At 37.3% G+C, this 27,479-nt stretch overlaps 1 non-coding gene across 1 annotated transcript; it reads left to right on the plus strand.

The window, feature by feature from the left end:
• The first annotated feature begins 6,877 nt into the window (after window positions 1-6,877).
• LOC115834484 lies at window positions 6,878-6,984 on the plus strand. Its single transcript, XR_004029434.1, has one exon. It is a non-coding gene; the product is annotated as a U6 spliceosomal RNA (small nuclear RNA).
• Window positions 6,985-27,479: the final 20,495 nt, after the last annotated feature.

The raw sequence follows: 27,479 nt of genomic DNA on the forward strand, positions 1-27,479 counted from the left end.
TGAGCAGAAATCTTACCAGCCTGGATTACAGAGGGAGACTCTGTCTCAAAAAAAATTATTTTTAAATCATACTAACCATTTTTAGATATACAGTTGAGTGGTATTAAGTACATTCACATAGTTGTGCAACTATCACCATTATGCATCTCCACAAATTTTTCATCTTCCCCCAAAGGAACTCTGCACTTATTACACAATAATTCACTTTTTGCTCTTCTTTTTCTGCCTAAAAGCAAGGCATAAATTTCCCTTTGTAAAAGTGAGATAAGTTCCTGTTTGTAAAGGTGTTCCCGTGTCCTGTACCAGGAAGACCAGAAACAGCACCGAGATGAGACTGCATAACAAACCTAACTAAACAGTCTGTATCTACCATACATTTCCTAGTACCTTCCAACAATTTACTGTCGTTAGAAACCCAATGTATTTTTCATTTTCTAGTTACTTCTCCACAACCTATCGCTCTTTGTTAAAATGGTACATAAACCCTTGAGTCTAACGACTTCTTTTTTTTGTTGTTTTTTTTTTTTTTGGTTTTTTTTGAGACGGAGTCTCACTCTGTTGCCCAGGCTGGAGTTTAACCACTTCTTTGGGTTTTCACTTCTTTTCTGTGAAGTTCCTATACATGTAAAAATACTAAAATTTGCATGCCTTTTCTACTGTTAATCTGTCTTTTTTCAATTTGATGAGTGTGCCCCAGATAGAGAACCTAACAGGATAGAGGGAAAGTTTTTCTTCTCTTAAACTACTTTATTTCTCTATAAATTTGACTATTTTAGGTACCTCATAGAAGTAGAATCATACAGTATTTGTCTCCTGTGCCTGTCTCATTTACTTAGTATAATGTTCTCAAGTTTCATCCATGCCACAGCAGGCATCAAAATTCCATTCCTTTTTAAAGCTGAATAATATTTCATTTTATGTATAGAAAACATTTGGTTTATCCATTCATCCTTCAATGGACATTTGGTTTGTTTATACCTTCTGGCTATTATGCATAATGTTACTATAAATAGTGGTGCACAAATATTTGTTCAAGTCCCTGCTTTCAGTTCTTTTGTGTATATATCCAGAAGTGGAATTAGTAGATCATATGGTAATCTATCCTTAATTTGTTGAGGAACCACCATACTATTTTCCATAGCAACTGTACCATTTTACATTCCACCAGCAATTTCTCCACATCCTCACTGATATTTCTTATATTTCATTTTTTAATAATAGCCATCCTTCATCTATGGGTATGAAGTGGCATCTCTCACTGTGGTTTCAATTTGCACTTACCTAATGATTAGTGATGATGAATAACTGATATGTCAGATTTACAGCTATTTTATTTCTGTCCTTATAACTGCATTTATTTATTTTTCTCTCTTTAGAACTTTATTGGCATTATAATTTATATACAATAAAATGCATATATTTAAGGTATGCAATTTGATAAATTTTGACAAAAGTATACACCTTTGAAACTGTCACCACATATTAAGACAATCCGTCACTCCCTAGAGTTTCTTCTTCTCTTTTTATAACTCCTCCCTGCCACACCTCCTCTCCTTACCTCATCTGCTGGCAAGCAATGATTATCTACTTTCTGTAATTTTAGATTCACTGGCATTTTCTAGAATTTTATGCAAATAATTATAGAATATGTACTATGAGGTCCATCCATGTTATTGCATATATCAATAGTTCATTCCTTTTTACTGCTGTGCAGTATTCTATTATATGGATATATCACATGTTATATACACATTTACCTGTTGATGAATATTTGCATTGTTTCTAGTTTTGACTATTACAAATAAAGCTGCTATGAATAGTCCTGTATAGTGTTTGAATTGAGATAATATTTTCATGTCTCTTGGGTAAATGTTGAGAAGTGAAATAGCCGGGTCATTATTAATAATTTCATTATTAACTATTTAGGGAACTGTTTCATTTGTATCAGAGTTCTCCAAAGAAAGAGGGAGAAAGAGTGAGAAAGAAAGATTATGGAAATTCACTCATATGATTATGGGAGTAAAAAAGTCCCACCATCTGCCTTCTTTGGGCTGGAGAACCAGGAAAGCCAGTGGGGTAATTCAGTCCAAGTCCAAAGGCCTGAGAACCACAGGAGCCAATGGTGTAAGTCCTAGTCTGAAGCCAAAGGCCTGAGAACCACTGGCAGGAGGGCAGAGGAGTCCTGCTGGTATAAGACCCGTAATCCAAAGGACTGAGAACCAGGAAGCTTTGATGTCCAAGAGAAGAAGAAGATGGATGTCCTTGCTCATGCTTCTTCTGCCTTTTATTCCTATTTGAGCCCACAACAGATTGGATGATGTCTGCCTACTTTAGTGAGGGAAGATCTTTTTTACCCAGTCTACTTATTCAAATGTTAATATCTTCTGGAGAACCTCATACAGACACACTCAGAAATAATGTTTTACCAGCAATCTGGGTATCCTCAGCCCAGTCAAGGTGACACATAAAATTAGTCATTACAACATTACTGCCATTTTACAATACAGTGGCAATGTATGAAAATGCCAGGTCCCCTACATTTCTTGGCAATACTTGGTATGGTCGGTCTTTTTCATTTTAATCATTCTAATGAGAATGCTGTAATATCTCATTGTGGTTTGATTTGTATTTTCCTCATGATAATGATAAAGAATATCTTTACATGTGCTCATTTGTCATCAATATATTTTCTTTAGAGAAGTATCTGTTCAAATTTTTTGTCCAATTTTGAATTGAGTTGTTTGTCTTCTTATTAAGTTGTAAGAGTAGTATGCCATTATACAAATATATCACATACGTCACACAAAGGATATATATATATATATATATATATAATATTGTCAAATTTGTGTTTTGTGAATATTTTCTCCAACTCTGTAGTTTGCCCTTTCATTTTTTAACAATCTTTTAAAAAGCAAATGTTTTAACTTCGATAAAGTCCAATTGATTGATTTTTCTTCTATAGCTTGTGCTTTTTCTGTCAAATTTAAGAAATCTTTGCTAAGCCTAAACTCACTAATATTGCCTCCTAAGTATACCTAATATCTTATTTCTAAAATAAACTGAAAGTAAATCATGTACACCAAAAAAAAAAGAAGACTGACCATCCAACCCTACCATGAATTAGTGCCACAGAATCTCTGTTAGTATCTTTAAGCTCCCTGGCCCTGATGGTCCTGCTGGCCCAAAAGACTATTCTTTGAAGACGGCTAAAAACTCCATACATAGTATAACAAATTGTAAGAACTGGACTAGCATAGATCAGTGGTAACCACTCAATACCCTCTATAAAGGCACCTATACAGTGATGCCTGATCTGTCATCCCATCTTTTACTAATTCTGTTTTTCCTTTTCAAAGACTGTAATCAGGCAAAAACAGGCAAGAGATGCAGCCAGGAAGTGCTACCCCCATGGAGAGACACTGGGATTTAAACCAACTTAATTTGAACAGGTCTTTGGAGACAAAATGCTGAATGTGGATGGGGAAAATATGCAGATGTTGAGGTTGAAGAGGGAGGAAGCTGGGAACCCTGCATAGGGTGCTGAATGATAAAGCTGGTTTCCAGCCCCAAACTTCTTCTGGGGAAGAGAGCACAGCTGCAAATGCCAGGATACACATAGAAGCCATGAAGTTGAGTAAGTACTTATCCACAGCCCATTGTTCTCAACTGTCTTCTATTGGATCACAGCCAAAACTACAACATCAAGAAATTCTTGGCTAATTCTGCTTCCTGCAAAATCAAGGGCAAGAATTCAACAACAAAGATCCAGTACATAGGCTTAGCCCTCTGAAAACTTCCACAAATGAAGCCAATGGACTATACTCAATTTAAAACACAGTTAAAGGATGCCAACCCTCCCAGATGAGAAGGAATCAGTGGAAGAACTCTGGCATTTCAAAAAGCCAGAGTGTCCCCTTACCTCCAAATGAGCCCACTAGGTCCCCACCAATTGTTCTTAACTGGTCTGAAATGTCTGAAACAACAGACATGAAATTCAGAATACGAATGGCAAGGAAGCTCATCAAGAACTAGGAGACTGTTGAAAGTCATTCCAAGGAAGCCAAGCAATTCAAGAGCTGAAAGATGAAACAGCCACTTTAAGAAAGACCCAAATTAAACTTTTTAAGCTGAAAAATTCACCACAAGAATTGCATAATATTATCAGAAGTATTAATATTAACAGCAGGCCAGTGCAGTGAGTGGCTCATGGCTGTAATCTCAGTACTTTGGGAGGCTGAGGCAGGTGGATCACTTGAAGTCAGGAGTTCAAGATCAGTCTGGGAAACATGGCAAGACCCTGTCTCTACTATAAATACAAAAAAATAGCTGGGCATGGTGGTGCATGTCTGTGGTCCCAACTACTCAGGAGGCTGAGGTGGGAGGATTGCTTGAGCCCAGGGGGTGAAGGCTGCAGTAAGCCAAGATCACACCACTACACTCCAGCCTAGGTGACACAGCAAGACCCTGTCTACCATGTCTCCAGAAAAAAAAGTATTAATAGCAGAATAAACCTATCTGAGGAAAGAATCTCAGAGCTCAAATACCAGTTCTTCAAATCAACTCAGTCACACAAAAATAAAGAAAAAAGAATTTTTAAAAATAAAAGATCCAAAAAAAGGGAATTGTATAAACAGACCAAATCTATATCACACTGGAGTTTCTGAGAGAGAAGGAAAGGGAATAAGCAACTTGGAAAATATATTTGAAGGTGTAGTTCATTAAAATTTTCCTAATCTTGCTAGAAAGGCTGGCATGCAAATCTAAGAAATACAGAAACCCCTGGAAAATACAATAAAAGATGACCATCCCCAAGGCACATAGTCATCAGATTCACCAAGGTCAATGCAAAAGTCAAAATCTTAATGGCAGCTACAGAGAAGGGGCAAGTTATGTGTAGAGGGAACCTCATCAGGCTAGCAGCAGACTTCTCAGCTGAAACCATATAAGCCAGAAGAGGTTGGGGGCCTATTTTCAGCATCCTGAAAGAAAAGAAATTCCAACCAAGAATTTGATATCATCCCAAGTGAAGCTTTATAAGTGAAGGAGAAATAAAATACTCGGACAAACAAATGCTGAGAGAATACATTTCAACTAGACCACCCTTACAAGAGGTCCTTAAAGGAGTGCTAAACAGGCAATTGAAAAAATGACACCTGCTACCACAAAAACAAACTTAAGCACATAGCCCACAGGCACTATAAATCAACTGCACAATCAAGTCTACATAACAACCAGCTAACAAAACAATTACAGGATCAAAATCATACATATCATTACTAACCTCGAATATAAATGGGCTAAATGCCCCACTTAAAAGACAGAGTAGCAAGCTGGATAAAAAGAAAAGATCCATCTGTCTGTTGTCTTTAAGAGACTCATTTCATATAGCAAAACACACATGCTCAAAGTAAAAGGATAGAAAAAATCTACCATGCAAACAGAAAACAAAAAAGAGTAGAAAGTACTATCCTTATGTCAGATAAGACAGAATTTAAATCAATAAAAATTAAGAAAGACAATGAAGGGCATTACATAATGCTAACGGGTACAATCCAACAAGAAGCCTCAACTATTCTAATATATAGGTTCCCAACATTAGCGCAACAGGCTTATAAAACAAGTTCTTCTTGATCTACAAAAGGACTTAGACAACCACACAATAACACTGAGAGATTTCTACACCCCACTGGCAACATTAGATGGATCATTGAGGCAGAAAACTAACAAACTCTGGACTTAAACTCGACACTTGTCTAATTGGACGTAATAGACCTCTACAGAACATTCCATCAAACAACCACAGAATATACATTCTTCTCATCTGCACATGCAACATATTCTAAGATCAACCACATGCTCAGTCATAAAGCAAGTCTCAATACATTGAAAAAGATTGAAATCATACCAAGCACATTCTCACACCACAGTGCAATACAAATAAAATCAATATTAAGAAGATCTCTAAAGGCTACATAAGCACATGTAAAGTAAATAACCTAATCCTGAATAACTCCTGGATGAACATCAAAATTAAGGCAGGAATCAAAAAATTATTTGAAATCTATGAAAATGGGGATACAACTTACAAAATCTCTGGGATACAGTCAAAGCAGTATTAAGAGGAAAGTTTTTGTGCTAAATGCCTTCATCAAGAAGTTAGAAAGATCTCTTACTAACAATCAAACTTTGCACCTAAAAGAACTAAAAACAAAAAGAACAATCCAACCCAAAGCCAGTAGGAGTAAATAAATAACTAAAATTAGAGAAAAACTTAATGAAAACTGAAATGCAAAAATCCTTACGAAAGATCAATAAAACCAAGACTTTGCTCTTCAAGTAAATAAATAAGGTAAACTACTAACTAAATTAACAAAGGAAAAGCAAGAGAAGATCCAAGTAAGCACAATCAGAAATGACAAAGGTGATATTACAACTGATCCCACAGAAATTTTTAAAAATAACCCTCAGAGACTACTACAAACAACTCTATACACAAAAATTAGAAAATCTAGAAGAAATAGATAACTTCATGGAAGCACAAATCTCCCAAGATTGAATCATGAATAAATCAAAACCTTGAACAAACCATATCAATTTCTGAAATTAAATTAGTAAAAAAGAACCTACTGACTGAAAAAAGCCTTGGACCAGATGGACTCACTGCTGGAATCTACCAGACACACAAAGAACTGACACCAATACTACTGAAACGATTCCAAACAAATTGAAGAGAAGGGGCTCCTCCCTAACTCATTCTATGAAGCCAGCATCAGCCTGATACCAAAATGTGGCAGAGACACAATAAAAAAGAAAACCTCAGGCCAATATCCTCGATGAACATAGACACAATAATCCTTAAGATATTAGCAAAACAGTGCTCGCTTCGGCAGCACATATACTAAAATTGGAACGATACAGAGAAGATTAGCATGGCCCCTGTGCAAGGATGACACGCAAATTCGTGAAGCGTTCCATATTTTTAATAAAGATGTTCTTTGAAACCAACGAGAACAAAGACACAACATACCAGAATCTCTGGGACACGTTCAAAGCAGTGTGTAGAGGGAAATTTATAGCACTAAATGCCCACAAGAGAAAGCAGGAAAGATCCAAAATTGACACCCTAACATCACAATTAAAAGAACTAGAAAAGCAAGAGCAAACACATTCAATAGCTAGCAGAAGGCTAGAAATAACTAAAATCAGAGCAGAACTGAAGGCAATAGAGACACAAAAACCCTTCAAAAAATTAATGAAAAAAAAAAAAAAAAAAAAAAAAAAAAAAAAAAAAAAAAAAAAAAAAAAAAAAATTAATGAATCCAGGAGCTGGTTTTTTGAAAAGATCAACAAAATTGATAGACCGCTAGCAAGACTAATAAAGAAGAAAAGAGAGAAGAATCAAATAGATGCAATAAAAAATGAAAAAGGGGATATCACCACCGATCCCACAGAAATACAATCTACCATCAGAGAATACTACAAACACCTCTATGCAAACAAACTAGAAAATCTAGAAGAAATGGATAAATTCCTCGACAAATACACCCTCCCAAGACTAAACCAGGAAGAAGTTGAATCTCTGAATAGGCCAATAACAGGCTCTGAAATTGTGGCAATAATCAATAGCTTACCAACCAAAAAGAGTCCAGGACCTGATGGATTCACAGCCAAATTCTACCAGAGGTACAAGGAGGAACTGGTATAATTCCTTCTGAAACTATTCCAATCGATAGAAAAAGAGGGAATCCTCCCTAACACATTTTATGAGGCCAGCTTCATCCTGATACCAAAGCCTGGCAGAGACATAACCAAAAGAGAGAATTTCAGACCAATATCCTTGATGAACATTGATGCAAAAATCCTCAACAAAATACTGGCAAACCAAATCCAGCAGCACATCAAAAAGCTTATCCACCATGATCAAGTGGGCTTCATCCCTGGGATGCAAGGCTGGTTCAACATACGCAAATCAATAAATGTAATCCAGCATATAAACAGAACCAAAGACAAAAACCACATGATTATCTCGATAGATGCAGAAAAGGCCTTTGACAAAATTCAACAACCCTTCATGCTAAAAACCCTCAATAAATTAGGTATTGATGGGACGTATCTCAAAATAATAAGAGCTATCTATGACAAACCCACAGCCAATATCATCCTGAATGGGCAAAAGCTGGAAGCATTCCCTTTGAAAACTGGCACAAGACAGGGATGCCCTCTCTCACCGCTCCTATTCAACATAGTGCTGGAAGTTCTGGCCAGGGCAATCAGGCAGGAGAAGGAAATAAAGGGTATTCAATGAGGAAAAGAGGAAGTCAAATTGTCCCTGTTTGCAGATGACATGATTGTATATCTAGAAAACCCCATTGCCTCAGCCCAAAATCTCCTTAAGCTGATTAGCAACTTCAGCAAAGTCTCAGGATACAAAATCAATGTACAAAAATCACAAGCTTTCTTGTACACCAATCACAGACAAACAGAGAGCCAAATCATGAGTGAATTCCCATTCACAATTGCTTCAAAGAGAATAAAATACCTAGGAATCCAACTTACAAGGGATGTGAAGGACCTCTTCAAGGAGAACTACCAACCACTGCTCAATGAAATAAAAGAGGATACAAACAAATGGAAGAACATTCCATGCTCATGGGTTGGAAGAATTAATATTGTGAAAATGGCCATACTGCCCAAGGTAATTTATAGATTCAATGCCATCCCCATCAAGCTACCAATGACTTTCTTCACAGAATTGGAAAAAACTACTTTAAAGTTCATATGGAACCAAAAAAGAGCCCACATCGCCCAGTCAATCCTAAGTCAAAAGAACAAAGCTGGAGGCATCATGCTACCTGACTTCAAACTATACTACAAGGCTACAGTAACCAAAACAGCATGGTACTGGTACCACAACAGAGACATAGATCAATGGAACAGAACAGAGCCCTCAGAAATGATGCTGCATATCTACAACTATTTGATCTTTGACAAACCTGACAAAAACAAGCAATGGGGAAAGGATTCCCTATTTAATAAATGGTGCTGGGAAAAGTGGCTAGCCATATATAGAAAGCTGAAACTGGATCCCTTCCTTACACCTTATACAAAAATTAATTCAAGATGGATTAAAGACTTACATGTCACACCTAAAACCATTAAAATCCTACAAGAAAACCTAGGCAATACCATTCAGGACATAGGCATGGGCAAGGACTTCGTGTCTAAAACACCAAAAGCAATGGCAACAAAAGCCAAAATTGACAAATGGGATCTCATTAAACTAAAGAGCTTCTGCACAGCAAAAGAAACTACCATCAGAGTGAACAGGCAACCTACAGAATGGGAGAAAATTTTTGCAACCTACTTATCTGACAAAGGGCTGATATCCAGAATCTACAATGAACTCAAATTTACAAGAAAAGAACAAACAACCCCATCAAAAAGTGGGCAAAGGACATGAACAGACACTTCTCAAAAGAAGACATTTATGCAGCCAAAAAACACATGAAGAAATGCTCATCATCACTGGCCATCAGAGAAATGTAAATCAAAACCACAATGAGATACCATCTCACACCAGTTAGAATGGCCATCATTAAAAAATCAGGAAACAACAGGTGCTGGAGAGGATGTGGAGAAATAGGAACACTTTTACACTGTTGGTGGGACTGTAAACTAGTTCAACCATTGTGGAAGTCAGTGTGGCGATTCCTCAGGGATCTAGAACCAGAAATACCATTTGACCCAGCCATCCCATTACTGGGTATATACTCAAAAGACTGTAAATCATGCTGCTATAAAGACACATGCACACGTATGTTTATTGTGGCACTATTCACAATAGCAAAGACTTGGAACCAACCCAAATGTCCAACAATGATAGACTGGATTAAGAAAATGTGGCACATATACACCATGGAATACTATGCAGCCATAAAAAATGATGAGTTCATGTCCTTTGTAGGGACATGGATGAAATTGGAAAACATCATTCTCAGTAAACTATCACAAGGACAAAAAACCAAACACCGCATGTTCTCACTCATAGGTGGGAATTGAACAATGAGAACTCATGGACACAGGAAGGGGAACATCACACTCCAGGGACTGTTGTGGGGTTGGGGGAGGGGGGAGGGACAGCATTAGGAGATATACCTAATGCTAAATGATGACTTAATGGGTGCAGGAAATCAACATGGCACATGTATACATATGTAACAAACCTGCACATTGTGCACATGTACCCTAAAACCTAAAGTATAATAATAAAAAAAAAGATATTAGCAAACCAAATCCAGCAGCACATCAAAAAGTTAATACATCACAATCAAGTAGGCTTCATTCTTGGGATGCAAGCCTGGTTCAACATACAGAAATCAATAAATGTGATTGACCACATAAACAGAATTAAAAGCAAAAGCCATAGGATCATCTCAATAGATGTCAAAAAAGCTTTTAATAAAATTCAACATTGCTTTATGTTAAAAACCCTCACGATGTATGTTCCTAGGCATTGAAGAAACATACTTCAAAATAAAAAGAGCCATCTATGACAAACCTTAGCTAATATCCTGCTGAATGCACAAAAGCTAGAACCATTCCCCTTAAGAACTGAAACAAGACAAAGATGTCCTCTCTTACCGCTCCTATTCAATATAGCACTGGAAGTCCTAGCCAAAGTAATCGCAAGAGAAAGAAATAAAAGGCATCCAAACAGGAAAAGAAGTCAAACTATGTCTCTTCACTGACAATATGATTCTATACCTAGTAAAACCCAAAAAACTCTGCCAAAAGGCTGCTAGAACTGATAAATGACTTTAGTAAAGTTTCAGGATACAAAATCAATGTATAAAGATCAGTAGCATTTCCATACATTAACAATGTCCAGGCTAAGAGTGAACTTAAGAAAACAATCGCACTTTAAAAAGCCACAAGGAGGGGCTGGGCACGGTGGCTCACGCCTGTAATCCCAACACTTTGGGAGGCCGAGGTGGGCAGATCATGAGATGAGGAGATGGAGACCATCCTGGCTAACACGGTGAAACCCCGTCTCTACTAAAAATACAAAAAAAAAAAAATAATTTAGCCGGGCATGGCGGGCGCCTGTAGTCCCAGCTACTGGAGAGGCTGAGGCAGGAGAATGGCGTGAACCTGGGAGGTGGAGCTTGCAGTGAGCCGAGATGCGCCGCTGCACTCCAGCCTGGATGACAGAGTGAGACTCCATCTAAAAAAAAAAAAGCCACAAAGAAAATGAAATATCTAGGAATACAAAATCTCTGCAATGAGAACTACAAAACACTGCTGAAAGAAATCAGAGATGAAACAAACAAATGGAAAAACAATCCATGCTCATGGATGAGAAGAATCAATATTGTACAAATGTCCATACTGCTCAAAGCAATTTACAGATCAGTGCTATTCATATCAAACTACCAATGTCATTCTTCACAAAATTAGGTAAAATCATTTTAAAATTCATATAGAACCAAAAATGAGCCCAAATAGCCAAAGCAATCCTAAACAAAAAGAACAAAGCCAGAGGCATCACATTACTCAACTTCAAATTATACTATGAAGCTACAGTAGCCAAAAGTGTAATGGTACAAATTTAGACAGTAAAAATGGTACAAAATTAGACACATAGATCAATGGAATGAATAGAAAACCCAGAAATGAAGCAGCACGCCTACAATCATCTGACTTCAACAAGGCCAACAAAAACAAGCAATAGGGAGAACACTCCCTATTCAATAAATGGTGCTGAGATAATTGGCAGGAGGTGGAGCTTGCAGTGAGCCAAGATTGTGCCAGTACACTCTAGCCTGTTGGACAGAGCAAGACTCTGTGTCAAAAGAAAAAAAAAAAGAAAAAGAAAAAAAGAAAGAGTCCTTCGGACAAACAAAAACTGAGGGAATTCATCACCAGCAGACTTGCCCTTCAAGAAATGTTAAAAGAAGTTATTCAGATGGAGGAAAATGATATGTCAGGGTCTACATCAAGAAAGAAAATGCTCTGAGGAAGGAATGAATCAAAGTAAGATAAAATCTTTTATTTTTCTTATTTTCAGTTGATCTAAAACATCTCTTTCTTTAAACCAATAATCATAACAGTACATTGGATGGTTATAACATATAGATAAGCAAAATGAATCACAGCAATGTCACAAGAGACAGAAGTTCAGGATATTCTGTTATAAAGTAACTCTGCTCACATATGACAGGATATAGTGAGAGTTATTCAAAGGTGGACTTAGATCAGTTAATAATGTGTATTGCAAACTATACATCAACCACTAAGATGTTTTTGAAAGAAGTCATTGATATGCTGAGAAAGGAGTAAAATGGAATCATATAAAATGTTCTATTAAAACCAGAAAAAGATGGAGGACAGGGAGAGAAAACAAAGAACAAATGCAACAATCAGAAAACAAACGTAAGTATGATGGGTATTAATCCAGCTATATCAATAATCAGTTTAAATATGAATGGTATGATTGGGTAAAAACTGATTCTCTGGCTTACTGACTTGACTAGGAATTTTAGATGCAGGTTACATGAGAAGTCTTTACTACCTTTTCCATTTTGCTGTAAATTTAAAAGTAGTAAATATTATTTTATTTATTCTAAAATTAAAAGGTTATTTAAAACAGATATTCGGCTAAAGTCACAGAGTCCATAACCTTAGTTTTAAGTAGTTCTTTCAAAATGCAATGCATTAATTCCAAGAGGATTTGGTTTATCCACAAATGCAGATTTGAAGACATCATTGTCTAGAACAGCACTGTCTGATAAAACTTTCTGCCATGACAGAAATGGTCTTTATGTGTGCAGTTCAGTATGGTAGCCACAAACCACATGTGGCTACTGAACATTTCAAATGTGGCTAATGTAGCAAAGAAAATAAAGTTTTTATTTTATTTTCTATTAGTTATTTTTTAAAATTTAAATAACCACATTGTACCATATTAACGCAGGTGTCTTGTGCAAGTTGAATACAAGTATTAATTTAAGCAAGCAACTCACTCTCCTACCCAGTTCTAGCATTAACTTATTGTATTAGGTGCTAAAATTTTCATAGTTGGTTTTTAATGATATTATGAATTTATAAAAATATTTTTTTCAGACATTACCAGATTAACTGTGAAAATGTAGTTCTGAAATATAATATCAGGAGAGAAATAAGATTAATTCCAATTTTAGAAACCTCTAGTCCAACTTATGGACTTTTATTTTGTTAGAAACTAACTCCTTTCATCTCAACAAAAACTGTATATGAACTAAACTGTGCAACTGCGTCAAGCTATTATCACACACGTTTAAAGCTTCTATCACAGTACCACCAGCTTTCAGTTAAAACAGAGCCTGGCTAGAAGTCCCTGAAATGGAGTAATCCCCAAATTCCCACTAAAATATCTTTGAAAGCAAAAACAAAGACAATGCACAATAGCACTGAAAACTAGAATCAACTTCATGGAGGAATTTTCATTAGTTATTAGGCCAACGGATCTGGGTTGAGAAACATAGGTGTTTTCTTCTAATTGGTTTAGCCATAAGAAATGGAAAATATATCTGCCTAAAATGAGGCCAAAAAGACATTAGTCTTCCAGATACTACTTTCTACTTCATAAAACAAAATCTTTATTTACCTGAAAACTGGGTAACTGTTCTTCTGCCTCAAAGCAGCGCTTATTGAGGTAGCCCCAGTGAGTACTTGTCTTTCTTTGCATATTGGGGAAACAAAATTTGCAACAAAAAATTGGGCTGCAAATGAAGGCCCCAGAGATGGGTGTTGTACACTTGCTGGCAGCATCCCCAGGCAGAAGGACTGTCAGTGGAAGTGGAAGCCAAAATATCTCTAGTGACATATGGTGTATGGTCTTGTCAAGTTAAGTCTGATATGGAATGGGAAGAAACCATCTTCATGAGATATACACATTCGGTGTCACCGGGAACTAAACCAGGGCAGGAATATCCACACTGTTGTTTCAGAAGAGGGTTCACCTGGCATCAAATAGAAAGTGAACTGGAAATATAGAAAACTGTAGATTTGACCACAAACTTTATTAAAGGAAGATGACCTGAAACTCAACCAAAAATGATAAGCGATTTAAAAAATAATGAAAATTTGACAGATGTGGAGCCCAGAGAATGAAGAAACTATGTTAAGAATTACAGTTATTCCCAAAGATGTAACTAGAAACACATAACAGAGGCCATGGTGAGTGACAGAATTGAATAAAACTTTTCAAAGCTAGTTAAAGACATTATAACTTAGTTTAAAAGACCAACTCAACTATCTTCCGAGTAAATATCCATCAACAGAGCAAAATCTACATATTCTATGAAAGTGCCCCATTAACAGGCTAAAATAAAGTCCATAAGGCTCTAGGCAGAAAAAGCAAAGAAACTGGCCTCTCCATCAAGGAACAATATTAGGCTGGCCTGAAATTTTTTTCTTTGCAATGTGTAGTAAGCACACAATGAATTTTTAGGGAGAAAAGGCAAATAATACAAGGATGTAACTCTGCCAAGTTGTCATTCACATGCGAAGATAACAAAAAGACAGTCTCAATGACAGAGGGTTCAGAAAACATACCACTGTTATACCATTTTTACTTAAAAGGTCAAGTGCAGTTATGTAGTGGAACTCTTATCCTTCACTTTTCACATCCCCATCTCAAACTATAAAAACCATATTCCTGCTTCAGCCCAAAGTCTGCCTTCCTAGGGAGGCTGGGGGGAGGGTTTTCCAACTTTCTTTCCTCTCTAAGAAGGGAAGAACGATGGAAAGAACCTACCCTTCATTGGTTCTCACTACTGGGGAATAGTCGTTGTGCCTGGAAGGAAGAAACGGACTCCATCGAGTCTCTCTGCTGCCCTTTCTCTGCCTCTGCTGTAATCACCGGATCTGACAGAGCACGCTCTCCTCTTTACCCTGTTCCCAAGTGGTAGACCATCAGCTCAGAGCCTCCAGGCTTGGAGAAAAAAGTCCTGCAGTACATCTTTTCTGCTTATGACTGAGTGGAGAAATTAATTTCTGGGTACCTCCTCGGCTTTCTCAGCTTTACTACTGTGTAGATAGGAGATTTGACTCTGGACATCTCTTCCATCCTCTTTCTATAGAATATTCCTGTAAAGCAGAGAATGGAAGACCCAACAATTCAATTGGTAGGCTACTTTGCACTAAAGTTCCAGGTGTGATTCAGGTTAGACCAATCAAATACATTTGCAGGAGACTTGGAAAAAGCTGCAGTATTGCACAAGGCACTTTCTCTGGCTGCTGCTCCTATTTCTGCTGGCAGCACAGTCATGAAGGACCTTAGTTTTTCTGAGGCAGCATTAATAGTCCAGTCCCTAGCTTCATAGCTATCAAAAGGCAGACCATAGGTCATCCATTTTGCCAGCACACTTTCTAACAAGTGGGACGTGGTTGTGCAGCCAGGTGCAGAAGCAGCTTCCTAATCATGGCGGTGACAGAATGACCCTGGAGCTGGATGTTTCCTGATTACAGCAGTGGGGGAAGCCCCATAGGTGACCTGGTCCTGGGCTGTAGCTTGGGAGTCACTCTTGTATATTCCATTTTATAAACTATTTAATGTCATGTACACACACACACACACACACACACACACACAGAGACAATTATTTTTCCTGCTTTAACTAGCAGAAATGGATTCATTTCTCTGCTACTGAACTCTGACCAGTACAACCGGAGAGCCATATACTTGTTCAGGTGTTATTGATCCTACTTGACCCCTACGTCTGTTATCAATTCTTTAGAACTTGGTTGGGGAAAGGGATGAAGATTGGGCTCTCCTAAACCTCCAAAATCAATCATCTAAGAAGAGGATTAAAATTAAAAACTCAGTATTTTATACAAGGTTGTTATATAAAAGGATTGGTGGTGAGCATCAAAATCAAATAATGTTTGACTATATAATATTACTGTAAACATAAAATAAAAATTTCACAAACAATATATAAAATATATATAGCCTAGAGAGTACTTATTTAACTACTCATATAGCCTAAAATTCAAGATAAAACTAATGAAGTTTAGGAATTTAGAGCTATTATGGGTCAAAAATAAAAGTGGCATAAAGAATACTAAAAATATACTATTTAACTCTTACTCAAATAAAGATTTTAAATGTAGCTGGAAAGTTATTTTTTCAAAAAATGTGAATCTCACACCAGGGACTGTTGTGGGGTGGGGGGAGGGGGGAGGATAGCATTAGGAGATATACCTAATGCTAAATGACGAGTTAATGGGTGCAGCACACCAACATGGCACATGGATACATATGTAACAAACCTGCACATTGTGCACGTGTACCCTAAAACTTAAAGTATAATAATAATAAAATTTTAAAAAAGTGAACCTCTAGTATGCCTTAAATATTGGCAAACATAGCAAAATTGGGACATTTGTAAAAAAAATTCAGAAATAAGGAAACAGTAATTATGGCAAGGAAAAGTAAATTATAAAATAACATATCAAATCCTTCAGATCATAAATGTGAATAATATAGATTTCACAATTAAATTATAAGGTTATGATACACTGCTTACAAAAGAAACAATACAGAATGATTATAATAGATTAAAAATAAAAGCCTTGTAGAAAAGATATCAAACTCAAGCCAAAATAAAAACAGTAAACACCAGGGGTAACAATATTAATTTTAGACCAAGCCACATTTAAGATAACAATTATTAAGTGGGCAAAAATTATCACTTAAAAAATCAAATCCATAAAACAAAGATATACACTTTCATTTGACAAAACATGAAATAAAAACTAAGAAGTACAAGGAGGAATATATAGGCACACAACTGTTTGGGAACCTCATAAATTCAAGCTCTGGCAGACCATATTAGTGTTAATACAGAAGAACACAGATATTTTAAATCACATGTGGAGGGAGAAAAAACATTTGTTCTTTATAAAAAAGAAATAAACTCTCTAGGAATATTCATCTGCTCCTGGTAAAAAGAAAAACAAACACCTTTCTTTGAAAGAAAGTTAAATTTAAACCTGTTAAAATGTTTTTAATTCCAGGTACAAAGATTCGCGTATATAGATATTAATAATAGTTACAATTTTAGTGCTTACTATGTCCCAGACATTCTGATAAGAGCTTACATATATTTATATGCAACAATATCATAATAAGTTAAAAATAAGGAATGAAGAATGTTTACTAACTTAGAACAGTCACATGCTATAATATGAAGCGGGATGCCAAACTAAGAGTACAAGTATTTTTGTGCCTATGTGTATACATACAAATAGTATGATCAACTTTTGTAAAACATAGTCTGAAATGAAACAAAAGCATCCATATAGTAATGGCAGTTTTCTCTGAGTAGTGAGATTACAAGTGATTTTTTTGTTGTCGTTTTTTATATTTTTCTGTAGTTTCCAAACTTTCTTTCTATACTTCACTATTTAATTATCAAAAAAATGAGTTTTAAAATAAAATACCTAGGGGAAGTTTCTGACAAATAAAATGTCAACTCATTACAATATGAAACAAGGCCCCTTATTTTAAATTTCGCTTTAATAATTTGAAATATCAACCAACTGAACTAAATAGATGTTCCCCTCACTGTAGCAATGTTGAAGGCATAGTTTAGTATATCTAACTAGGAGCTGACTTGAACAAACCTTTTAGCTAGTTATAGTAAGGAAAAATTTAAAAATAACAGCTTAGCAGAGAATCTGATAAAACCAAAATACCACCTTGGTATGTGGCAGACATGTTCTTGTATAAAAACACTTTATTGATTGTGACCAAGGCAATTGTACTTTATAGAATAGGGAAATAAAAAACATTGTAGAGATGAAAGTCTACAAGATGCATGTATATATGTAGGGGGAAAAAAGTCACTAAAAGTAGTTGATATTGATTAAAAAATTAAGCTATCATACTTTGAAGAAAAATTAATTAGTAGTTCACAAGACTAAAACAAATAAAGGCTTACTTGGAAAACATGAAATCCATGAAGTTTATGGTGAGATGGAACACATATACTATGTTTTTATGAAATCCAAAATCAACAGGAATAGTCACTAGAAAATTAGGGGTGTAGGAAAGTGGGATTATGCTTAAGAATCCACTTACAAACTGACTATCATCTAAAGCTCTCTCCTTCTTCATCTCCTCAATAAGATTTGGCAACTATTTATGTAGGTAATAAAAGGTACATGAATGAATGTACAATAATAAGTCATGCATTATTATAATTTGCCATTCATTATGTTAAGTCCAACACATCTTTCATTAACTCCATGTAGTAGACATTATTAACATCTCCCTTTCACAGATGAGGTAACTAAGGCTTAAAAGAAAAATAATGTTTTAATTGTCCAACTAGAAAATGGTAAAACCAGGACTTAGATACAATTTCATCTGACTCCAAACCTCTGCTCTTCACCATTGTGATGTGCTATATAATTAATGCCAGTAGATATTTATATTGGAATGTAAAATTAATTATTTGTATCAATTTTTCCTCATTGTGACTGCCTTTTGCACAATACTTCAATTACTTTACATCTAAATTAATCATAAATTAAATCATTAAGAGTAAATATGGTGACTAAGTTAGAACTACACTCCCAAAATGTTTCCAGTTTGGAATTGGTAAGTCAGAATTTTCACGAGAATTAGAAAGTGGAAATGAATGTCAACCATGACTCTCAGAAGGTCAATGTGAGTTAGATGCAAAGATAAGCTGGCATGGAGTTGGCAGCAGGTTTCAGTTGGTCCTGGTTCTCTGCTCCGCATCCACCTCTTAACAACAGCAGTGCCAGGTCCACCCCCAGACTCTTGGTAGTGAATGCACAGAGGCCTTAGTTACCCAGAATCACAGCTCCCCATGGACTTTTCCATGCACTTTCCCTTCAGCCTCATTTTGGCAGTTGGAAATCCTTTGCAAACTTTTCATATTAACTGGTTGATGATCTTGCCTCTCACCCTTCAATTCCTTATTGGACCTTCTCTTTTCCAGCTCCTACCACAACTGTAGAAATTCTAATTCCTATAATAAATCCCTTATCTCATAACTCATTAGTGGTTCTGTTTCTATGATTGAACGTTGACTAATGCAACAAGTATAACCTTTTAAATAAAACATAAACTTATGAAAATAATGTCAATGAAATATATTTTTTTGGTTACAAGGAAAAGAATATCCAAACTAAACTGATTTTTTTTAAGTGAAGTAGGGGCATTTATTGGCTCGTGGAACTTAGTAAAAGGACAACGATAATTCTGAGCACAGCTTGATCTAAGAGCTCAAACCATGTCAGCAGGACCGTGTCTCCTCATCCAGATTCTGCTTCCTTCTGTGTTGGTTCCAATCCCAGGAAGCCACTCTTATCATGGGGACAGAAGAGAGAATAAAATGGCCGCCAGCAGCCTCAGACTTACATTCTTTTCTTCTTAACGAAAGCAGAAATGATGAGCTTCTCGCCTATAACAGGTTGAACAAAAGTCCTGGACCTTGATATTCCATTGGTCCAAATTAGGTCAAATGCCTATCTGTAAATCAATGCCTATGCCCAGGAAGAGGTAAGCTTTATAGATGGGCTCAGGCTGCAAGCCAAGCTCAACACCAACCAGATGGCATATAAAAAGGAGAATGGAGGCCCGACAGATCCACAAGAATGTCCACAAGTGTCAGATATCCCTTTTGTAAAATCATACAAGAAATGAACTAAAATAAGAAAACGAACTTAGAGAAGCATCACCCCAGGTTTACTTATTTTATCTTGGTAATTACTAAATATTCTGCTTTACTTGGCCGTGTAGCACTCACTATAACTTTACCCTGGTGTCTGTGACACTGAGGAAAAAAGTACCAAGAAATCTACTATTATCCAAAGAATACTGATTAGATCTGGCCTTTCAGAATGTGCTTTAAAAAAATCAGCTTTAAAAAACACCTTGTAGTAACTGTCAAATTTCCAATCATGCTTCCAGACAGATCAGCATTTGTGGTAGGAACTGTTCTCAGATTTTATTAAAAATCTCATTTGCCAGTAGGTTCATATATTTTTTAGATGTCTGGCCTAATTTCTTTCAAATCTGTACATATCACATATTTTTCTTAGCTATAATTAGTCCCTAAGACTTATTAGCATAGTAGTAGCTCCAAGAAACTCTAAACTACAAGTCAGCATGGATTTTTGCTTTTATGTATTTCTTGACGCTCAGGATAAGTGTTTTGTTTCTTCCCCCTGGAATAAGGCACACATTAGGTTTCCTCTTTTCACTCCTTGAGGATAACTATTATCGTTAGGAGGGAACATTAGAATAATTCTTGAAGTAACACATCAAATGGATTTGGTTGTGTTTAAGCAGTCTCTCAATTCTGTGACTATAGAAAGCAGCAAAACTTTCAGGCATCGGGAGAAAAAAAAGTTAAAACAAACCCTTTACCAGCTGCTACATTTGGGGGTGAATCCATAACACTAACTGACAACTTTTCATATGAAATTCAAAGAGTCTGAAGTTTCCTTTTTGTATTCCCTGAATATCTGTTCTCTCCACTTCAAAGGGCTGTCTGCGGCAGAGCAAGGAGAGGTGGCTCATATACAGTGGCACTCCTCTTCTGTTTAAATCATACCATTCAGCAGTTCTGGGGCTGCCAGGCAATGATAAAAGGGCACATGGCTTTGATTGTTTATTCTTCAATAGCAAAGGCAGAGAAGCACCATGAACAAGGGCAAAAACTAAGGAGATAAGCACGGCTAGGTTCTAACTACTGCTCTGCCACTTAGTCTTGTGTGTGACCCTGAACAAATTATTTAACTTCCAAATTACTCCTGTCCTCATTTGTAAAATGAATATACAGTGGTCCCTTGATATCCAAGAGAAATTGGTTCCAGGACCCACTTCCCTACCTCACCATACCAAAATCTGCGATGCTTAAGTCCCTTATGTAAAATGGCGTTGTATTTGCATATAACCTATACACATTCTCCTGTATATGTATTTTTAAATAATTCTAAATTACTTATAATACCTAATACATTTTGTATTAGATAGGAAGAAAATGTAAAAAGTATTGGACAAGACATCAGAGAAATGCAAATCAAAACTACAATGAAATATCACTTCACACCCATTAGGATGGTTATATTAAAAAAGACAGATAAAAACAGGTCTTGGTGTGGGTGTGGAGAGATTGGAACCCTCCCATACTGATGGTAGGAATTTAAAATGGTACAACTACTTTAGAAAACAGTCATACAGTTCTTCAAAAGGTTAAACATAGTGTTATCATAGGGCCCAGCAGTCTCACTCCTAGGTGTATACCCAAGAGAAATGAAAACATGCCCACACAAACACTTGTACACAAGTGTTCATAGCAGCATTATTCATACTACCCAAAAAGTGGAAACAGCCCACATGTCCATCAACTGATGAATGGATAAACAAAATGTAGAATATCCATACAATGGAATATTATTCTGAAATAAAAAGGAATGAAGTACTGATGCATGCTACAACACAGATGAACCTTGAAAACATTACACTATGTCAAAGGAGGCAGTCAGAGAAGACCACATTATTATGTAATTGCATTCATATGAAATGGTCAAAATAGGCAAAGCTATAGAGAAAAGCAGGTTCCCAGTTGCTAGAAACTGGGATGAGGAGAAACAGGAAATGGCTGCAACTGAGTATAGGGTTTTGGGGGAGGTGAAGAAAATGTTCTAAACTTAGATAGTAGTGATGGTTGCAGAGCTCTGTGAATCTACTGAAAATTATTCCATTGTACGTTTTAAATGGTTGAATTGTATGATATGTGAATTATATCTCCATAAAGCCATTTTAATAAAAATGTTGTGCTTTGTAGGCAGAATAAATTGCCTTCACCCAAAGTATTTTTCTTTTTGTCACTGTTCAGTATTTACTTTTCCAATATGATTTCGTAGGCTTGGGAAGGGGCTTTGTGTGCCAAAAATATCTCCTGCCCTTACCCTGCTCCTGCTTCACTAGTTTATAAAATTATACCTTATTAATTTCACTCCTTCTGCTGAAGGCTTTGCTTCTAACAAATATTCAAAATAGCTCAAGGAAAGGTTTCTCACTGAGCTTTATCAACCATGTGCTATTTAGTATGAATGAGTTTGCCAGATCTTTTGCTGACATCAGGATTCGGTTGAAGGCAAACAGAATGAGGATAAACTGCCAAGGGATGAAGGAAGAGAGCATTCTAATGAAAAGGGGGTACACATACATTTTCATCTCTTAATGTTTTAATAGCAATGATCCTACTGCCTACCTGTCTTTGCTAATACCCTGATATGTCTCCTCTGTTTTCTCATCTACTGATTCATACCATCTCTGTATCCTGCAGGACCTGATTCAAAGGTCACTTATACCAAAGCCATGATTGTATAAATTTACTACTTATGTTTCTATTTCCTATGCTTTTGGTACATATCTTTATTTATTTTAATTTGAAATTACATTGAAACTTTTTCAAGATGCTTCGTATAAATGAGTTTTGCTCTTTAAATAAAATATTCAGTAACAACATGACTATGTCATAGATTGTGGATAGGTTTTGTTTAGAGGATCAATTCCAATTGATGGTCAGGAGCTGTCTGAAAAGGACTCCAAACCTTTCTACCCTCAGCAAAGAGGCATACTGTGATTGACTAGCTATGCCTGCAATTAACATGGGAGGGAGTAGAGAATATGCGTGCCACTCCTCATTGTTGTAACTTCTTAGACAGCCCTTTGTTATTTGATACTTCCCTCTGCCTTACAATCAGACATGAGTTTTACCTACACAGTAGAAAAACTTTCTTCGTTTTTGCACACCAGCATGGGCTGTGTTGTTAGATCATTTGCTAATAATTCTAACACTCTGTACTCTATAACACTATGTGACACTACAATATTTCATCTGTTATTTTGTAACACTACCTATGTGACTTAGATCGTCTAACCTCCATGAATAAGAAAAATATTTTTTAATATATATACATGACATATTGCACAGCACACACTGTTGTCTAGCTAACCAGCATCCATCCCCTCAATCCTCCTTCCGAAAACAATTGCAATGTTGCTTCCTTATCCACCCTTTCCCATGGGTACAGGTGATTCAGGGGAGGTTGGGGCTACTACAAGGCAAAGCCTCGAAGCCAAACTTGACAGTTCTGTTCCTATGCCTGGGGTTGGTTTAAGCCAGTAATGTGATGCAACTCTGACGGGAAAGGAGATTGCTGCTGGATTGGGGGCATCTGGGAGAGTCTCCCTCCCCCTCTTTTCAAGACTCACAGAAATAGATGTTCTTTTCTTTCTCTGGACATTGTTGTGTGTGGATACTAGGCCTGGAACTGCTATACCCTTCATGCTATGAGTCTAAGAACAAGGTCTGTCTGCAGAGGAGGGTGAAACAGAGAAAATTACAAAGAGGCAGAGCCAGAGTCATGACAACCTGTACCTGGGGTATACCAACTTGCCCCATCACTGGGCTTCTTAAGAGAGGTCATAATCTTGGTAATAATTCTGGTACTTTTTAAACCTACTTGATTCCAGTTTACTGATACTTCACCTTAGTGATACATGTGGTAATTCCAAACTATAGTTACACCTATATATTTGATAGCACAGACATAAACATTTATCATTAATTGCAATAACCCAATCTGGTTCAACTTTGTGTAATAAAGTGGCAAGTTATTTCTCGGTTGCCATGGACCCCAAAGTGGCAAGTTATGTAACCTGAGCATACCTGGATGAACCAAGCATGCAACCATGGGCAGAACCTAAATGCTCAGACCAAGGAATGGTGACTGAATGAAGAAGCAGACACCACATGGCATGATCCAGGTCCAATCAGACCAAGCCCTGTGATCACCTCATGGCATAGTCCAGTCAATGCACACCTCCCGGCACCACCCCATCAGAAGATCCAATCAGATCACACTTCATTACCCTCTGACTATAAAATTTGCCCAACCTCCATCTTGGAAAGACAGATTTGAGCCTGACTCATGTCTCCTTGCTCAACCGCCTGGTAATAAACTTTCTTGCTACAAAATCCAGTGCTTTTGTGTTTGGCTTTCCATTGCACACAGGCAAATGGACACAGTTCAGTTTAGTAACATGTCTCTCTGTGTGCGTGTGTGTGTTTGTGTGTGTATGTGTGTGTAATTTCAGATGCTCTTTATAACAATTTTATAAAACAGCTATTTTATAGGAATTATCATCTTGAATTAGAATATAGAGAAACTGAGCCCCAGACATGCCAGAGATCACTCAATTTGTTAGTGCCATTCTTCATTCATTCATTCATTCCTCTAGGTCTTCCAGCCTGGATCTAGGGTGGCATTATTGAGCAATACAATTATTTGTTTCATCCAAGAGAAACCAAATGCATTATTTGTGCCAGTCATTCATCTAAGGACTGGTGACACACCTGAAGGTGAGACGCCTGCTGTCATGGAGCTTTTAGTTTGTAGGAAAATATATGTGATAACTATTGGGAGAAAATGTTACACAATTCAGGCCGGCTGCGGTGGCTCACACCTATAATCCCAGTAACTCTGGGAGGTCGAGGTGGGCGGATCACTTGAGGTCAGGAGATCAAGGCCAGCCTGGCCAATATGGTGAAATCCCCTCTCTACCAAAAATACGAAAATTAACCAGGTGTGGTTGTGGGTGCCTGTAGTCCCAGCTACTTGGGAGGCTAAGGTGGAAGAATTGCTTGAACCTGGGAGGTGGAGGTTGCAGTGAGCTGAGATCACGTCACTGCACTACAGCCTGGGTGTCAGAGTGAGACTCTGTGTCCAAAGTGAAAAAAAAAAAAAAAGTTACACGATTCGAATGGTAATATGTCCTATGAAGGAAAAGGTCTTAGATTGTTTAAGAGAATCTTAAAGTATGTTAAAGAGTAACCTAGTCTGGACCAGGATGTTAGAGTTGCCCTCCCTATGGAGCTGAAGATAGGAAGAAGTTAGTTGTGGGAGGAGGAGGAGTTGGTTGGAAAGCATTTCAGGGAGGAAGAAACAGTATGTTAATATGAGTAAGGCTCTAAAGCAGGAAGGAGCTTGGTTCTCTCCAGGAACCAAGAGAAAGCCAATCTGCCAAAATATTATGTACCCAGGGATGTGGACATAGCAAAGACAAGGTGGAATGGGCCAAGAGTATTAAGAAACTGAAGCCACTGAAGAGTTTTAATTAAGGAAGTGACGGGATTGGATTTACACTTTAAAAGATTTGGAGAGAGGCTAAAGAGGAAGGGAATATATGAGATTATTGAAGAATAGGCAAGAAATGATGGTGACTTAGACAAATTAATTAATTCATACTAAATGCTTCTGCCACACAAATCCTCCCTGCTGTCCAAAGTCCTGTGTGGCTCCTATCCTGGCAATAGCATAATCCATAAACCTTTATGGCATTGGGATTCAACTGTTTTTCTATCCAAGAGAATGATGAATAAGAGTCACAAAGAAGCATTCCCCTGGAGCCTGTCACAACAGCATATGCCTTAATTTACAGGTCACACTGTGTTCTTATAAAATTATTTTTCATGAGTTTGCAATACCGGTCCTCTCATGCACAGGACTCCTGCCAGAGTCCCCTCAGACCTAGGTGTAAGGAGAGAACTTGCTGAATAACACAAGGATTTGTCATTGGAATAGTTCCATCCAAGATAAACTGATTGCTAAGTGCATGCTAACTGGATGGATTAAGCTGCTATAAAAACAAGATTATTAAATATAAGCCAGTTACATGTTGAGGAACAACTATCACAAATGACAGCCTTAGTTTGGAGTAACAGACTCGCAGCCCTTCTTTTTGTTAACAATTATATGGCAGATTCAGTTTTATATTAAGCATATTGCTAGTTTGTGACAGAACAGTCAACATCAGGGGACAGAGTGAGGATGGGTGCAGGGTGGCATATCTAGAGCCCACGCAGGAGGAGTGTGGCAGAGGGAACCCATCTGCCCTGCCTGTTACTGGTGGAGGGTGTCCAGGTTCTTGGCTTTTTGAACAAAGAATTGGACAAAACACACAAACAAAGCAAGGAAAGAATGAAGCAACAAAAGAACAAAGCAGGGATTTATTGAAAATGAAAGTGCACTCCACAGGGTGGGCGCAGACCCCAGCAGTGACTCAAGGGCCTAGATACAGAATCTTCTCAAGTCCAAATACCCTCTAGAGGTTTCCTACTGGCTACTTGGTGTTCACCCCATGTAAATGAAGTGGTGGTAATCAGTCTGACTGATTGTGGTGGTCATCAGTCCGACTGGTTGTGGAAAGCAGAGGCTGACGTAAAGTTACAAAGTTACACTCCTATGCAAACGTCTGATTGGTTGCAAAAAGCAACTTTCAATTTCCCATCTGCCCTGCAGAAAAGGTGGGGGTTTACAAAAGCTGCTCCCTCTGGTCTTTTTGTTACTTAGGCTTGGAAAGTTAGGGTTTTCCTTTCAATTTAGTTCTAGGAAGTCAGTATGAAGTGGCCTTAGCTTCCCTGCCTCCAGACCCTATTCCACCTCATGCCCACATGGGCCGTAGCAAAGGCCTCCAGGTGCTTTCCCTTGATATAATGGAGTGGACCCATGGCCATAGAGGCAGTGGCTGCAGGAGCCAGGGCTTGGGGGTGCCTGAGGGTCACATAGCTGTCGCCCCCATGGTGTGTCGGGTACAGCCATTTCATAGCCAGGGAGAGGAAGGGTGTTTGCCTGCACCCCCCTCACCAGACCATCCTGATTCTTTCATTTTTATCTTTTAATTATTCTCTCTGCATTGTACGTAAAATTCTAAAGGTTTTTTTCCAATTAGATTTTATGCAGCATTGATTCTGGTCCTCAGTGCTTCTACAGATCTTCAGTTAAAATTCAGTGACTATGGTTTTGTCTTCAAAATCCGCGTCTCATCCAGCTCTTCCTCCCTCTCAGCAAGACAGCCTTTCAGCTGAGACTGTTATGAGTTCATCTTTGGTTGTCTCTCTTTTTGCAGAGTCGTTTAAATTTTTAATAATTGAGGACATAAAGAAGATGCACATTTCTGTTTTCTATGGAATGCTTATCTTTTATCCCTAATATTTGGTATAAAATTTTTTTATTTGCTTCCTTCCCACTGCCCCCACCCCGCCTTGTCTTTAAAAAGGAGAGCCAACATATACCACAAAAGGTCAATAATAATGAATTGTGTTTAACAGTGATATATCAAGTTCAGATTAAGAAAGAGATGTACTTACTCCAAGTCTCAGAGAATGTAGAGAAGCAGGGGTTTGTCTTTCTTTCACTGACAGTCCATCTTCACATATCCTGGCATCGAATCAACACGTTTAGATTCTCCAGAGGTCAGTGGTTCAAAGTGTACAGATCCCAATGCTACAGGAAGGATCACATATTATATCAGTATTATGATAAGTCCATGACTCTGGTGTAAACCTGATGTCATACTGTGTATTTTGTAGAGCAATATA

This window comes from Nomascus leucogenys, chromosome 3 (assembly GCF_006542625.1).
Source record: "Nomascus leucogenys isolate Asia chromosome 3, Asia_NLE_v1, whole genome shotgun sequence".
In the NCBI taxonomy this organism is placed as follows: domain Eukaryota; kingdom Metazoa; phylum Chordata; class Mammalia; order Primates; family Hylobatidae; genus Nomascus; species Nomascus leucogenys.